This window comes from Acanthopagrus latus, chromosome 2 (assembly GCF_904848185.1).
Source record: "Acanthopagrus latus isolate v.2019 chromosome 2, fAcaLat1.1, whole genome shotgun sequence".
Lineage (NCBI taxonomy): Eukaryota > Metazoa > Chordata > Actinopteri > Spariformes > Sparidae > Acanthopagrus > Acanthopagrus latus.
Window position 1 is genome coordinate 19,651,873 of NC_051040.1, and position 15,657 is coordinate 19,667,529.

Sequence of the window (15,657 nt, forward strand, 5' to 3'; positions counted from 1 at the left end):
ATATATTATAACATACATGGAAACAACAGTGCGCTATGTATACACAAATGAGAGGACGCACAGTCATTATTACACAGCCCCATGCGCTGTGTCTGAGATGCATGTCTTTGCATAAATACATTTTCTCAATCCCCGTTGGCCTCTCTTTCTTACACACACACACACACACACACACACACACACACTCAAATACAGAATCATGTATTGCATAAGGCAGTGTATTATCAGGATCATGAAACTGCACTTGTTTTCCCAGCACTAGCTTGCCCCTGTTACGGCTGACGAATAACTGTGGCTATACAGAGATAGGACCAGGGGTAATGTATCAGAGAAAAGGCAGGGACCTAGCATGGCGAGAGAGAGGGATGGAGGACAGATGAGAGACAGAAGGCATGGAGAGGAGAGAGAAAAAGTGGAAGCAACAGTGAGAGAGAGAGCGAGAGAGAGAGAGAGAGTGAGAGAGAGAGAGAGAGAGAGAGAGAGAGAGAGAGAAAGGCAGAAGTACAGAGGGCCAGAGGGAGAGGGTAAGCGGGAAACCCAATCTGTGAGTTGATGGGGCTCCTCAGCACAGCAGCAAAATCAATTTGACTGGTGCTGCTTCTGTGCTGAATGAGAGGCAAGGATGATGGAGCGAGCGAGAGAGGGAGAAGGGAGAGGAGACAGGGAGAGCAGGATGGCTGGACGAGGGTGGAGCCACGGAGTCAATAAGAGAGTTGCAGTGAAGTGAGAGAAAAATGGATGGATGGAATAAGAAAGAGGAGAGGAGGAGGAGGTCATGGTGGGGACAGCAACCAGAGAGAACGTGGGGGTAACGGATAGGCAATATAGCGCATGCAGCCATCTGATGTTTACTTGTCGGTGTTGAATAGAGGGCAACCTTGAGATATGCAGTCAATGAAACAAAGGGGGGGCAATTGTGAGTTCCAGACCACTTATGTTACATCCTCTTCAATCTAAAATGAACTACAGTTAAACATAGGGAATGTCCCTTGTCCATATCAGACACTGACAGCTGTAAATAAATGTAATGCCTGCTGATAAAAGTAGAATTTTAAATGCCCTGTAAGAGCCACAATGGTGCACTTGAGTTTGATTTCACACCTTATCAATGGCAGTAAACAGCCTCTTATGAGGGGAAGGGAACAATAGAGCTGACCATTATTATACTTTATTCCCTCCTCTCCTGAAAAGACAATAGATTTACTGCAGTAGCACTCCAGCTAATTAGCTACTTAGCTTATTAGCTAACTGTAAAGAAAGAAGGACAATGATGCCCCTCCGTTTGCTATCAACAGGTGGCAGGGTGGCTGGCGTCCAGCCATTCTCCGGGCTCAAGTTGTGCTTGAATAGCACTGTGATCAATGTGACTTTTTATACTGTAGGTGGACTGCAGAGCTAATAGGAATGCTTGCACGGGCCCGGGATGCTGTTCTGGTATTATTTTAGGCTTGGTGCCTGGTGGTGTGTGATCTTCGGGTGAGTTGTACTTCACAGCGAAGCGCATGAGATAAAGGCAGGGCATTATGAGTGGAACTATAGGGTGTGTGTTTGTGTGTCTCCCTGATAAATGAGCAAGAAAACGTGATAAGATAATCGTGGTAATTTGTGATATCATGAGAGAAAAGCCCATAGGCTCTGAACACTGTCACCCTGCGAGCCGGCTCTGTGCAGCAGCAGTTCGGAACCAAAGTCTCCACATTCAGCTCGTACCTCATTGTTTCTTTCTCTTGCGTCTTTGTACCCAATATCCCTCCTCTCCCTTCTCCCTCTGTGTCTTCAGAGGAACACAGATTTCACTTGAAAAAGGATCAGAGTACCAGATTGGGATCAGCTACTTAATGTGAGAGAAAAAGAGCCAGACAGATAAGGTGGAGTAGTGGTAGAGTGTGGATGTTGCAATGCTAAACATCTACAAACCATTTACAAACTACTGTAAGTTTGTGGGGCAATCCGTTCGATTTGATTCCCCCACCATTCGATCCCGACCTTGGGTGTTCGATTCGATCCAGAATTTATATTCAAAATGATTGTGTAATCATTTTTTGTGGTGTTGGTCAACAGGTCTTTTTTGTTACAGCTGATCGCTGCTCGACTCTGTTAATGTTAGTCTGTGTGTAATGGTGTAAAAAAGTATTCACAAATATAGGACTTCACGGTCGTCTGTCAGAGGTAATTATAGTCATATACTAAGAGTGTTGCTTGCGAACGCTGCCTTTTTTTTTGAAGGCGGATGTCAAGATAACTGTACTGCATGTGTTCTGTAAATTGTCCCGGCACTGCGCCATCCTCACAGTTCAATCCTGCCTCTTACATCTTAGTTAATATTTAAGATCGATTTTTGACATTTGACATCGATTCTGAATCATAGGAGATACGAATCTCAATTCTCATGTTCATTGATTTTTTTTTTTTTTTTTTTATTTTTTACCCACCCCTCTGTCTATCAACAATATTCTTAAAAGGCACAGAAAGTATCCACTTTGTTAGTTGCCCAGTGTCTCTCACACAGTCCACTGAGGGGAGCACCAGGGCTAAAGTTAAAAAGGGTAATGTGCCCATTTAAAGAATATAACATTTAATATAAATATAGCTAATTGGAGCTTTAAGAGTGAATTTAGCTGCATCAATTTAAATTGCCTGTGTGTGTGTGTGTGTGTGTGTGTGTGTGTGTGTGTGTGTGTGTGTGTGTGTGTGTGTGTCAGTGTGTTCCCTCAGCCACCCTGTCCTTATTGTATCATGAAGGCTGCTACCTCCAGAATGGAACTCCTTATTTTCTCATTGCTGCTGACAGCCTCAGCCAAGAGGCTGCTATTTTTAAAAAAGGAGTGGGTGACTGTGCGAGCTAATAAACCAACACACACATGCGTGCACGCGCGCACACACACACAGATACTAGCGAGGAAAACTTAATTTGCATAAGACAGAGAGATATGTTCACCTAAAGTCAGTCTTGAAAACAACAGGCACGTTCACAAAAGCCACCTTTGACATCTGTATGCTTGCACACCTTTATGCAACAAAGAGCCACCCACATGTCAGCACACACAAATGCACATTCACACTCACAGCTATGGGAAACTGCATTTCCATATCCTTGTATTGAGCGCCTCTCTCGCATTGAATAACTGATCTCCTTTTATTTAAAGCTGTCTATGAATAGTGTTACCATCTGACACCAGCACGCTGCTTGAAATCATTCCTGATCTAATGTAGCAGAAGATGTTACCACATCTGTTCTTGCACATTAAAGGGCAGAGAGGCGGACAGGAAGACAAGAGAGTGAAGGAGAGGCAGGGAAGGAGTAAGAGCCTGCGGAATTCCAACATCCCATATCGTTCAAGTGGTCTTAGTAGCCCATTTTAGATAGAAAAGGCGGCACATTTGCAGCAAGGTAAAGGCTGCAATCTGCCGCCTTGTCTATCTAAAAGGGAGGTGTAATATTCCCTCTTTTCCCAAAAGCCACCACGGGGGTAGGCATAAACCTGTGACATGACGTGAAGCACGAAGTTGGGCGTGAACAGTGATGTACAACATATGCATCGGAAGAATATTTAGCCCTGTGATACCAGTGTCAGTCATAACAGATACACAGCTGGCCGCTCAAGGCCAGCGGGATGCAGCATAACCATGAATGGCCACTGCCTTAATTGTCATGGGTGCCTCCCCCCCGCCGTGGTATTAAATGTGGAGACAATTAATAGATTTACTTAATTATAGACCCCTGGCCCATATCCTTGTCTCCTCAGTCAAACACACAGCAATGTTAAACCCCCGCTATTAAAGGAAGTGTGCAGTGGGGCGCCTCGCCCCTTCTGTTAGCTGCCTCAAGATAACAGGAAGCAGGATGAATTTGTCTTCTAAATAAGAGCTACACCTTGCATCCCATTGGATTTTAGAGCTGGGTTCTTAGCGGGGGGCTTTAAATTTGAAAGTAGCAACTGTTACTAGCTTGCGCTACAACAACAAGCGGAGGTGGAGGTGGAAAAAAGTGTACCCTCTGAGGCGTCATATTAGCGGACCAAAATAGACCCCCAATTTACGGCCTTATGTCTAAATCCGCGGATCTAGCCGCAAAAAGGACAGCCAAATTGGCGTCTTGCTGCGTAGTATAAAAATGGCTATTGTCTCTTTCTTCTACTTCCGCATCTTTAGAAGCACCTTTTTCTATGTTTTCGTCTCTGCACTTATTCATATTTTCCCCTCCATCTATCACACTCATCTCGTCTCCAATCAACACTGGACATGCTTCTCTCTCTCTGGTATTGGACTACGCAGTGATGCAAATCTCTGTCCCATGTCACGTTTAATCCTAAACATGTATCTCTTTCTTTCTCTTTTGTCCAACCCATGCCAATCCCTCCTCACCCTGTGATAGATACTGCAGCTATAGATTGTCTATGGGGATAGTGTTGTAGCCTAATTAGAGTCTCCCACTGACATCAGTCTAATGTATGGCTATTGACCAGCAGGGTCAAATGCATTAGTTACAGTGTTGCTGAACGCCGCATTTATATCCCACCTCTAAACGCAGAGCTATTAGGCAGATTACGGCAGCAGAGTGTTCACCAGGGCAAATTCTTTCCGAGTGATTTATTTAAAATAATGAATTAAAAAGGTTAGTGGTTATGAATCTGAGGGTTACATGTACTGAAAATTGGGACCAAGTGATAGAAATCTGCCAGTCGTTCAGCTGCTCTTCCACCATGTTGATGACATGTGAATTCGATTAAGAGGATGGTTTGCTTCAGTGTGTGTAGAACACTCTCAGCGTTTACATGTCTCCAAAGACACATTTTATAGATCTCTAAAGGCAATGTCACGGTTCGGTCTCTTGTTTTATGTGTTGATTCCATGCCCTATTGTGTCCTTTCAGTGCCTCCTGTGTTCTTCCCTCTGTCTTTTCCCCTTCCTCCTTGTTGCATGTTTGTCTCCCTCTGTCTGTCTTTCAGCCAGACTCCTCTGTGCTTTCCCTTCGTTATGTAACCTGTCCTCTCCCCTCCCCTCTCACCTCACCTGTTCCCCGTCTGGTCACCTGTGTGTCTGTGTATATAGTATTCCCATGCACTCCCTGTCAGTTTGTTTTGTGTGATGTCCCCCTCGAGTTCCTTGTGTTTCCTCCTGTGTCGCCTGTCTCCTGGTGGTATGTTTTGGATTTTTAACTTCTTATGTTTGCCTCTTGATTTGAACTTTGCTTTTGGTTGTACTTTGCTTGAACCTTAGTTGCTTCTTCGCTTTAGTCCTTTTGACTAGTTTTTTGTGTCTTGCTCCTTTTGTTTTTGTACTGGTTCCATTTTTTTTTTTTTTTTCCATTTTTGTTTTTTTAAATAAAGCTGGCCTTTTTCTCCCATGAGTCTGCATTTGGGTCCACCTTAAACCTGCTGGAAAAAAATGCATAGACCAGCAGCAAAACATATGCCGGTCTTACTAGTGACTGGTCAGATTTGACCCTGAGTATAACTCAGACATTGTTTAAATTATTTTTTTTTGTGTTGATTAACATTCATAGTTCTTCTAAAGAGGGCAACATGCTACTACAATAAGTTAATGACTGCTTTAAATGTTTGCGTTGTCATCATTTCATGTACATATATGTACTGTGTACAATGTGTATTGATTTGTTATTTTTGTTCTGTTGTATCAGTTTTACAGAAACATTAAATCAAAAACCAGAGGACGGGTTATGGGAGTTTTGTTTTTCTATCTGTCTTGCATAGTTCTGCCGCACCAGTGTGAGGACAGAATAGCAACACCTCCCTTGCATAAGAACCTTTATTCCGGCTATGTTTACACAGACAGAGATGAGTAAATGCTAGATATTGGTATTAATAGTGGAAAAGGAAGTTTGGAAGTCGCTGTCGTCTACATCCATCACTATCCCCGTAAATAGAACTTTTCCTTCCTCCTAGCATTTCCCTGTTGGTATTGTTGTTGCAAAGCCAGTGTTAGCAACATGGATAATTGCTAGCCTGGATAACGTCCAAAGCAAAACACAAACGTAAGAATCCCAATTTGTCCTTGGAACCTCGAACTCAGTGCTATGAAAAGGCAGAGAAAAATAATGGGCTGTAATGATTCACTCGGGTCCGGCCGTGACTTAACTGAGTTTCACCCAGTGTTAGCGGCAGGAGGACAGTTAGCTCACCTCCCAGAGCCTCGCGCTGAATTGCTGGAGACTGATTTAAGGACTGTCATCAAATTACTTTGCACAAATATATTAGTAGAAAATAACTGCAGTTTTTCGATATCTTCCATGTCATGTGATCCAGTGACTCCAAACCAGCTAAAGATTGTATAAGTAAACTGGACACAGATGAGACACAGCTCTTTTTATTGTATCATAGTGCTTCATCTATTTTATGTGAATATTAATCTTCAAAAACAATGTTTTTTTTTTTTTTTTCCTCAGTAGCTTCCACGCCATGTGACCCACTGACATCTGTAAAATAACGGTAAAAAAGTTCTCTAATGCTCAAGAGGTTAACATATTTTCAAACAGCAATGTCAACATCCACACCATTTTGTCTCATGTCTTAGATTCTGAAATTCTGATTTTTTATTTATTTTTTTTGTTCAAAAACCCAGTAGTCACCATTTAAAGAGTTATTTTTCAAAATGTTCTTCCAGTGGGGCATGCCCCCGGACCCCCCTAGTGTTGCTCTAAGAGTTGTGGACATGTGGTTTAAAATACAAGGCAAGAAACAATGACAATTTATAAGGACACCTGGCGAAGGAACCTTGGTCCTTGGGCTTATACGCTGATGAAAAAAATCTCCCTATTTTTCACAACCCACAGTCCAGTCTTTTGCAGTTTGGAGTTTCCTTAGTTGGTCAGCCTTCACCTGGGGATAAGGGGGCAGGGAACAACAAAGCCACTTCCTGTTTTTGTTACGGAATGACAGACGCACTTGCTGTGTGCCATAATTTCACCTTGCTATTCACTGGGAAAAATCAGGCCCAGTGGCAGACTGAGTAGCATATTTAAAGCGAGTTGTACTTGGAGCTGGTTCACACACAAATGGTCTCATTTTTTTTTCTACAGCCAAATCAGTGTTTACCTCAGAGTCAGCTAAAGCCAAAAAAGTTGTCTATTGCCTGTTTAATTTATTTTCTGGTATGCATTCAACTACTTAAAATGCCATTCCATATAACTGAAATCAAGAGGACTGACAAAGTAAAATGAAACAGCCTCACTTGTTCAGTAAACTGACATAGCTCCCAACTCCTGCTCCTGTAGCCTAGACCTTTTAATTCGAGTGCACTTAAGCCTTTCAGCAACACACTTGTGCTACTATAAATGACCTGCAGCGGTATTTACACATATTTTAAATTTGTTCTTCAGTCTCTTAGTTTTAAGATGTTGAAATGACAAAACAATAATCAAACTGAGACTGAAAACAATATCGCTGCAACACTTGATGGCGCGAGGCTAGCTGTAATTCAGCCGCGCTGACATTGAGCCATACCGTGTGGGTCATGTGTAATCTGTTGTGTTCCTGTGCTCCAGCTCCACGTCTCTGCTGGAGTGACATTGAAACAGGCTGCTTATCCCTTGATCACCACCGGCTTCATTTGTCTCACTTAGCTACGACAGCTTCTGCTTTTCTCATGTCCACTTCAATTAAGCGGATTCGCAACGTTGCACATGCGTCTGTGTCAAAGATGGCGCGTGTGTGCACACATGTTAGTGTGTGAATGTGGGGCGGAAAACAAGGAAGGGAAGGAAAAGCGCAAACGCTTCCAGCGCTCCCTTTTCCCAAGTGATGCTGCGTCTGTACTCTGTCACTGACACACGCTGAAGGTACACACTTGACACATGCAAATAATTATCACTGCCTATGCTGAGAGGGTGACTAATGACCCCAGTAGTCAAACACTGGGACAAAACTCCTCCCGTCGTGATATAATTTTTGTTCTTACTAGTCTTATTACGTGTGGAAATGCTGGTGGAGAGTCAGCTGAGGGAAGGGGGAAAGAGAGAGAACGCCGATTAACACCTTCTCCCGTGTCACTAACAGGTTGAGCCAAACTCAAACACACCATATGCTCTCTCACCAAAGCATCATCCAGTTTTCACACCTTCCAAAATGTGTTTTCTTTACCATCTGAGACACTCTTTCAAAGGTGTTACTCTAAAGTGTGACTGGCTTGCCTTGCTATGAATAATAACTTTTTTTTTTCTTTATAGCCATGCTGTGGAAATAAGATAAATAAATCAAAAGAGGTGTCTTTTGACACTGCGAGGATCATGAGTTGAGAATCGTGTGTCTCTAAACATGTGCTGTCCTGCACTGTTATAGCAGCCTCTCTTTAATAAGAAAAGATTCAGTGTTACAGTTCTTTTCCTTTTGATATCTCATCACTTTTAATTTTCTTTACCATGCCCACATTTTAAGATTGAAATCTGTGAAATATTGACCCTTTTAGAGTGTTTAAATTTTGTGAGATGGAGCGGATGTTTACTCTTGTTAACCTGTTTTGGAATGTTACATTCAAATTTGCATACCTCACACATACCACTTTGACATTTCTTCAATACGTGTCAAATCCCATTCACATTACATGTGTAGGAGCTGACTGTCATGACGAGGATTAAGGCTGGCTGTGAAGCCAGAGACCACTGTTAAAGATGGCGTTTCAATGTTTGTGAGCACATAATCACTTTAATGAGAAGATGAGACATTTTCCAGCATGTAAGCCAGAGCAAATGTGGACATTTTTGACAAGACCTCAAAATATTACAGCCATGTTTGTGGCGAGTGAACCGGGTAAGTCAAATCATGAATTTTTCCTAACCCGGACCAAGTGTTTTTTTTTTTTGTTTTTGTTTTATCCTATGCATGAAAAGACTTTAACCACAATCACTTGTTTTTATTAGCTCTATATCCCAACAGTATTCACTGTTATAGAGTATTTGGTCGTGTCTCTTCACCCCCCTGCTCATGCAATAAAAAAGAAAATACTTTTTTTGTGGCATCCCTGCCCACTTCATCCAATCAGGGCAGAAAACTCCATAAAGAGGCAGTCCGCTCTGGTAACAGGCATAGAGCAGGATCCTCATGTTCGGCCACCTACACCGGCAATGGTGGAACAGGGAGAGCTAGCCCTTCAGGTGATGGCGTGTCCTACAGAACAGGCCCAGTGATGCAAAGGTTAGAGAAAAGAAAAAAAATAAAGAAAGGAGTTGGCCAAGTGTGGCGATGTAGGGAGAAGGGAGGGGACTGTTAACTGCAAAAATGTACAAGAAGTTAACTACAACTGATTGAACATTTATTCTGCCAATTGGGTTGTCATTTGTTTTCGTTGTTTGCCCCTCAAATACAATGTGACACCTATCGCACAAAAGTAACTTCCTTCTTATACCGCATCTTGTCTGCAATCTGCTTTTAATACGTTCCAGTGGTTTTGATTATAGCAAAGATTAAGAATTCCTCCTGGGCTCAAATTACAGGTGTAGTTTACAATGGAAACATCGACTGGTCCCTTGCCTGCAGCAGCCGTGGAGAAACAACGATCAGAGCAGTAAGCTAGACGTATCTCGGGGGAACTGAGGGAGAGGGATTTTCCACTAAGCAACAGGAGTTCACCAGCATTCCCTGCGGGGTTTCGGACAGAAGTGATCGATGCTGGTACTGAGAGTGTGAGCACACCACCTCTGGACTCAAGGTTACAATCTATCACCGTATAGTCCGGAGTCATAAGGACAGAGGAAGATACATGTTGGAGCATCATGTTTTCCTTCACATACCGGGACTCATTCTGACACAGTGTCTCTCTCTCTCTCTCTCTCTCTCTCTGTGCCCCAGCTTTGCTTTTCCATCCTTTCCCTCTCTTTCCGTCCTTCCATTTCCCTCCTCTTGCTAGTCGTGGGGGGGCAGTGTTCCCTTTTGTTATATTGGCCCTCCTCCTTGATTCGCTCCCTAGATGTTACCATGGAAACTACAAGACACTACATCACCTCAAGTAGAAGTTTCTCGGAGTGCGTGTGTCTGTGAGTGTGTGCGCGTGACTGTGAGAGTGTGTATGTGTGTGTGTGTGTGTGGGTGCAACTCTATGTCAAAACGCTGATGCTGGATTTCAATTTTACTGACACTGAACTGCGTATACAGAGGGATGCCCCCTCCCTTAACTCTGACACACGCACACACACACACACACACACACACACACACACACACACACACACAAACAGTGGCAGTTATTAGTGCCAAGATGCTGAGTAACAGTTGAAGACACAGGGGGATGGAGATTATGAAGTGTAAGGGGGGTAATGGTGACAAAGGAGGAGACAGGACTATCCTAGATCTGGAAAGAGTTGCCATGGTAACAGAGGTACAGTAGAGATAGTTTTAAGAAAAGATGGCTTTTGTGTCATTATCTCGCGTCGGAGCACAAGCACAGCTGCCTCTCATGAACTTGTTACAGCGCAGGGCCACTACAGACACGCAGAGATACACAAAAACCGTACGCACCAACACATCCAACATCCACAGAGGAGTAGATTACTCCTTAAATGGAAATGTTGCAAGTAACTGTAAAAAGAAAAAAAAACAAAAAACAACACAGTGGAAAAGGACTGCGTGAAGAAAAGAAATCTTAGAGCAGAGAAACTTCTCTACTTTTATCAAAAAAGAAAGTGGCCTATAGACTCTCACTGAAGAAACTGAGTAGAAGCATACAATACACAAGGAGAAAACAACTACTATGGTCTTAAGACCGTTCTGAAAGTTACTTTTCCTCAGGTTTGGCTCACCCAAAATGAGTATTCTTGTGTGATTTCCTGATAAGGGTCGTAATAGACTCATATTACCGTATGTGTGTAAGTGCACATGTGTCATGTTGCTCCACCCACTGCAAAGGCGCTGTTGTGACTGCGCAGATCTCAGTTCAGATGAGCGAGGCACCGCTCCTTTTTCAGTGCAACAGAGCGTGGGATTAAATGCAGACCCGGGATCAGCTGGTATGACTCATGCTGTGCTCTGGGCTCTCTCTGCACTGTGCTGGGTCAATGAGAAGGAGTAGGCGATGATTATGAGACACACACACACACACACACACACACACACACACACACACACTTCTACCACCATCACCACAGTGCCTTTGTTCAGCTGTTGTTCTATCTCTCGGAATAAGACTCGTCAAACCCATAATGACAAAGGACATTGCTTCTGTGACGTCACTCATAGCTTCGTGTGAAGAGATGCTTTGAAGCCTGCGGTTGGGTTTTCTGCCTCCTGCCCTCTTGGCAGTTGTTAAAAGCCAGACAATCTGAACTTGGCCAGTGTGGTGGAGCCTGCAGTGTCAAGTGAGCAGCATCTAGAGTTGCAGAGTGCGATTGCCTGAGTAAATCAAGGCAAACACCCATTTTCTTTAAGGGATGATATATTCTTAATGAGGCCCTTTGCAAAATCACCACCATGAAATACTTTGGATGGCGGATTAGCTACTGGCAGACTATCGAAAGGAATAGAAAATGACTTTGTATCTCTTGAAATTTACCTCATACAGAGTCAGCATGGAGTGGCAAAGAGTGAAACTTCATCTTAAAACTCCTCCACATTGGAAATATGTCTTGCTGCTTTAAAATCCTGTGCTCTCTCTACTTGACAATGCCATAGACAGTGTTGGACATACTGTAAAATGTAAGGAAGGGGTCGCTCCCCGAACGACAGGGTTGGCAGTCTGATTCCAGACTGCTCCTGTAAAATGATCCTTCTGTAAGACACTGAACTCCAATTTGCCCCTGATGGGCAGGGCTTGCTGCCTTCGTTGAGTGTGTGCGTGAATTGTAAGGCACTTTGGATAAAAGCATTATAGAAATGCAGCCATTTATCCTGCAGCCATGAAATTGGCTCGCCCATACAGTATGAGGAGAGTTTCCCCTATTTTGCCACTCTTGTCTGGAAAGACAGACCAAACATTGCTGCTAAGCAAAGAAAAAAAGATTTAAAATTGGCCACTTATGAGATTCCCCGTGAAGATCCTACTCTGAAAACAGTGTGGCAGGGTGTTAATACTCTGGGCCCTATTTAAATGATGTATGGTTCGTGGTCTGAAGTCCTTGGCACAAATGCATTAAGGGTCTGTCCAACTCCCATTTGCAAGTTGAACAGTGCATAATCTGGGTGCAAAGCAAGGCACAAAGGGATTGTATCAAGACTCTCAATTAGTCAAAGGTGTCTTATGGGCGTAACATAAATTAAAGCACTCCAAGCGTCATCTCTCATTCCCTTTAATAGCTTTGCTATTTAAACACCGCTGCTTGTCTTCGCTGAGGGACAGATATGTCGTCCTTGGTTGCTTGACCCTGTGCCTCTGGATCAAAAAATTATCATTCTGATTTATGGCAGATGGGATGCAGGTGGGTGAAATGCATCTTCAATGAGGAACATATTAATTACATTACCTGCAACAATCCCCCACCAGCAGACAGGATAAGTGCATCGCCCCATTATATGCGCATTTACACAGGAGGCACAGAAACCCAACATCATTGATCATTTGAAATCTCCCAGCACCGACAGGAACAGTCAAGATCTTCTACCAATCAAAAGGTCACACACACAGTTCCAATTTACAGAGGAGAATTGTTCGGAGTAAAGCAGCTGTTACGCTAGTAAATCTTGAGCGCCATCACAGCTGTCTAAAAATATACATTCTAGAAGCTTAACATTTAATTATTTTTCCCGGTGAGCGTTTCCCACGTCCAGTTTATGACTATGGCTTTTAGATTTGTTGCTTAAATGTGCCGTGATATTTGCTAGTTAGCACACGTGTGGCAACGTTTGAGTGTATGAGCATTGTGAACCCATCTATGTAGGTGTATCTTACTATCTGAATAATATGCTTTATAAATGGCAAAGAAAATACTGCAGCTGTGACTGTAGACCAGTTTTTTGTTGGTCTGTGGCCCAGTTGAGTTCTGCTGCCTCAAGATAGCGATGCAACTGACCACGCTTCATTTTAAAACCAACACGCCCAACTACATTTGCTATTTACACAGTGTTGGCGCTGGGCTTGAAAATGACAACCGCATGACTCATAAACTGGCAATGACACTTGCACTGTGCACGACTTTGCTTTGTACAATAAAGGCGCCTGTTTGTTGATTTGACCAACTCGGCGTGTGTCGATTGATGTCTCAATTAAATCAAATTTTTTTTTGTCATCGTACTGCATGTGCAACTCTAAAGAGAGAACCAGTATATGAAACCTGTAAAACAACAAGACCGCCATCCAACATCGAATGAGTATATGAGAATGAGTCAGTTTAAATGAATAAAATAAACAAGTGGAAGGCAACTGAATCCTGATGCAAACAAAATATAAACAACACCAGGACTTGTCGGTCGACCTAAAGATGAAACTACTTATTTAAACCCGAGGGTCAGCAAACCTTTTACAAAGATATGTTTCATATGCAAATTCCCATAAGTTTTTTCTTTTCCCCAGAAGATGAGAGAGTAACCATTTCATTCAAACTTAGCTCGATGTAAAGTGAAGCCACGGGATACTGATTTCTCGTCATTCTCCGAGGATTCAAGATGCTGCTACATGTGATAAAAGACACGGGTCTAATGAGCAGACAGTGCTTAAGATGTGTGCAGGACGAACACCGGCTTCCCAGGTTTAACGGAACAATTTGAAAGAGCCGAGCTGTTTGTTATGGACGTTCTGCTAAATATCACAGCAGGCCAGCGGCGGCAGTAACAGCGGGATGCCTGGTACAAACACAATCATGGTATTTCCTTGACAAAGCCTTTCTGATTGAGTGGACTTTGTTGCCAGAGGGAAGCTTCAGTGCGGGTTAGTTAGGTGGACAGCAGTGCCTCCGGAGATTCTTCAACTGGCTCGAAACAACACTTTTGAGCATACGAAATCACCCAGGGAGTAATTGTTTGCTGCGTTGGTGTAGGCAGGGGATAGGACAGTGAGTAACAGCGTGACTTCAATGCGAGCACAGATACAAAGAATACGGCATGATCAGTTGGAGGAGGGATTAAACTGACAGTTTTGAGTCAACAGATTCTCCCTCAATATTCCTGTTTACATAAACCAATCAGCCCTAATCTTAGATGAATTGTGTCGGCTTAGAAAACACAATGTGCAATGAGGGATTACTTGAGACTTTGCTGTATATACTGGCTGTATATTAAGATGGACGATGCATCTCCACTTCCTCCAGCTGCACAAAAAACAAAGCCAGAAATATCTAGGATACAAGCAGAGCCATGTTGCTCTGGGTGCGTCATTTGGAGCCGGAGTCATACACTTGCCCAACACGGTTACATGCAGGACTCAGCTGTCCATTAGAAAAAATGAAATGAAAAAAAAAAGAAACCTAAACTTATGTATTTGTGTTTTTTTTTGCTATTTTTTTCTTGTTGTACTGAATTCATACCCATCACTGACTTCAGTGTACAGCCAGACCCTCACTTTTACGCCTTACTCTGCACTGCTGTTGGGGTTCATCCGAGTACAGGTTCATTCTGGCAACATGTGGGCAGTCATCAAAAGAGAGCTGACCTATAAACATTAAAGTGAATCTGTTAACGAGAGACACACTCTCAATCAGGACCCCTCCCTCTGATGTCGAGCTGGTATTTGATGAGCAATCATCCTCGCCGATAGATTCACACTCAAACATACAAACACGTGCATCCTCCCCCACCCACACGTTAAAAACCGAACCAGAGTAGGAAGTGATTGTATATTTCAGTGGAATGACCTCATATGCATGTTTACACTCTTTAACTTTATTTAATCACTATATAAACTCAGTGCAACTTTTTTCATAAACGCTGACTCACTTGAACGAAGCAATTGGAACATAATTTGTGAGTCTAGCTTATGATCTTAGTTCTATTTTAATGAAGTCATAACCTCACCAGGGACATATTGAAACACAACTAATAAAATAAGGAAATGAGCCAACATATGCTTTTTTTTGCCACGGCTCGGTATTTTTTTTTTCTCTGTTTTCCCCAACAAAGGGGAAGATTAATGCATCGGATGTACAACTGTGTGTATGCATGTGCATGAACAAACTCACGCCTGTGCGCCTGCATGTGCATGTGTGTGTACTCAAGCACGTCCGCGAGCGCATTTGTGTGGATATGTTTATTTACTCCCTACTTTTTATGCCTCTCTGCACCGTAAGCATTTCCACTACTCATAGAGTAAGCTTTCTGTCTGTTTGTAGAAACTTTAGCTTTTTCATAAAAGGCAAAACTCTCCAGCTGCCCCCTTCTCCACACGCATTCAAATCCTAAACAGGAACCTCATCCTGCACTCTGACTTCGCCAGAGAGACAAAAAGTTCATGCAGAAAAACTTTCTTAAGTGTTACGGAGAGCTGAGCTGGGAACATTGTGTCTAATTTGAAGAAAATGCGTGTGTGTGTGTATGTGTGCGTGTGTATGCATTCATGTCTTTATCTGTTTGCAGGCTGAGAGCTTGAAGGCATATCCTGCTGCTGGTAAATTACCCAAAGCAACGCGGCGTGTGGGGGGGCTGCAGCGGGAGAGAGCGGAGGAGAGGTGAAGTTGAGACGGGAGGAGAGAAAAAGGGAGAGACAGAGGAGTGATCATTTGGAACCCCAGGTCTTATCAAACATTGTTAGTGCACCCCACTGCCTCTCATTTACAATCTGACTTCT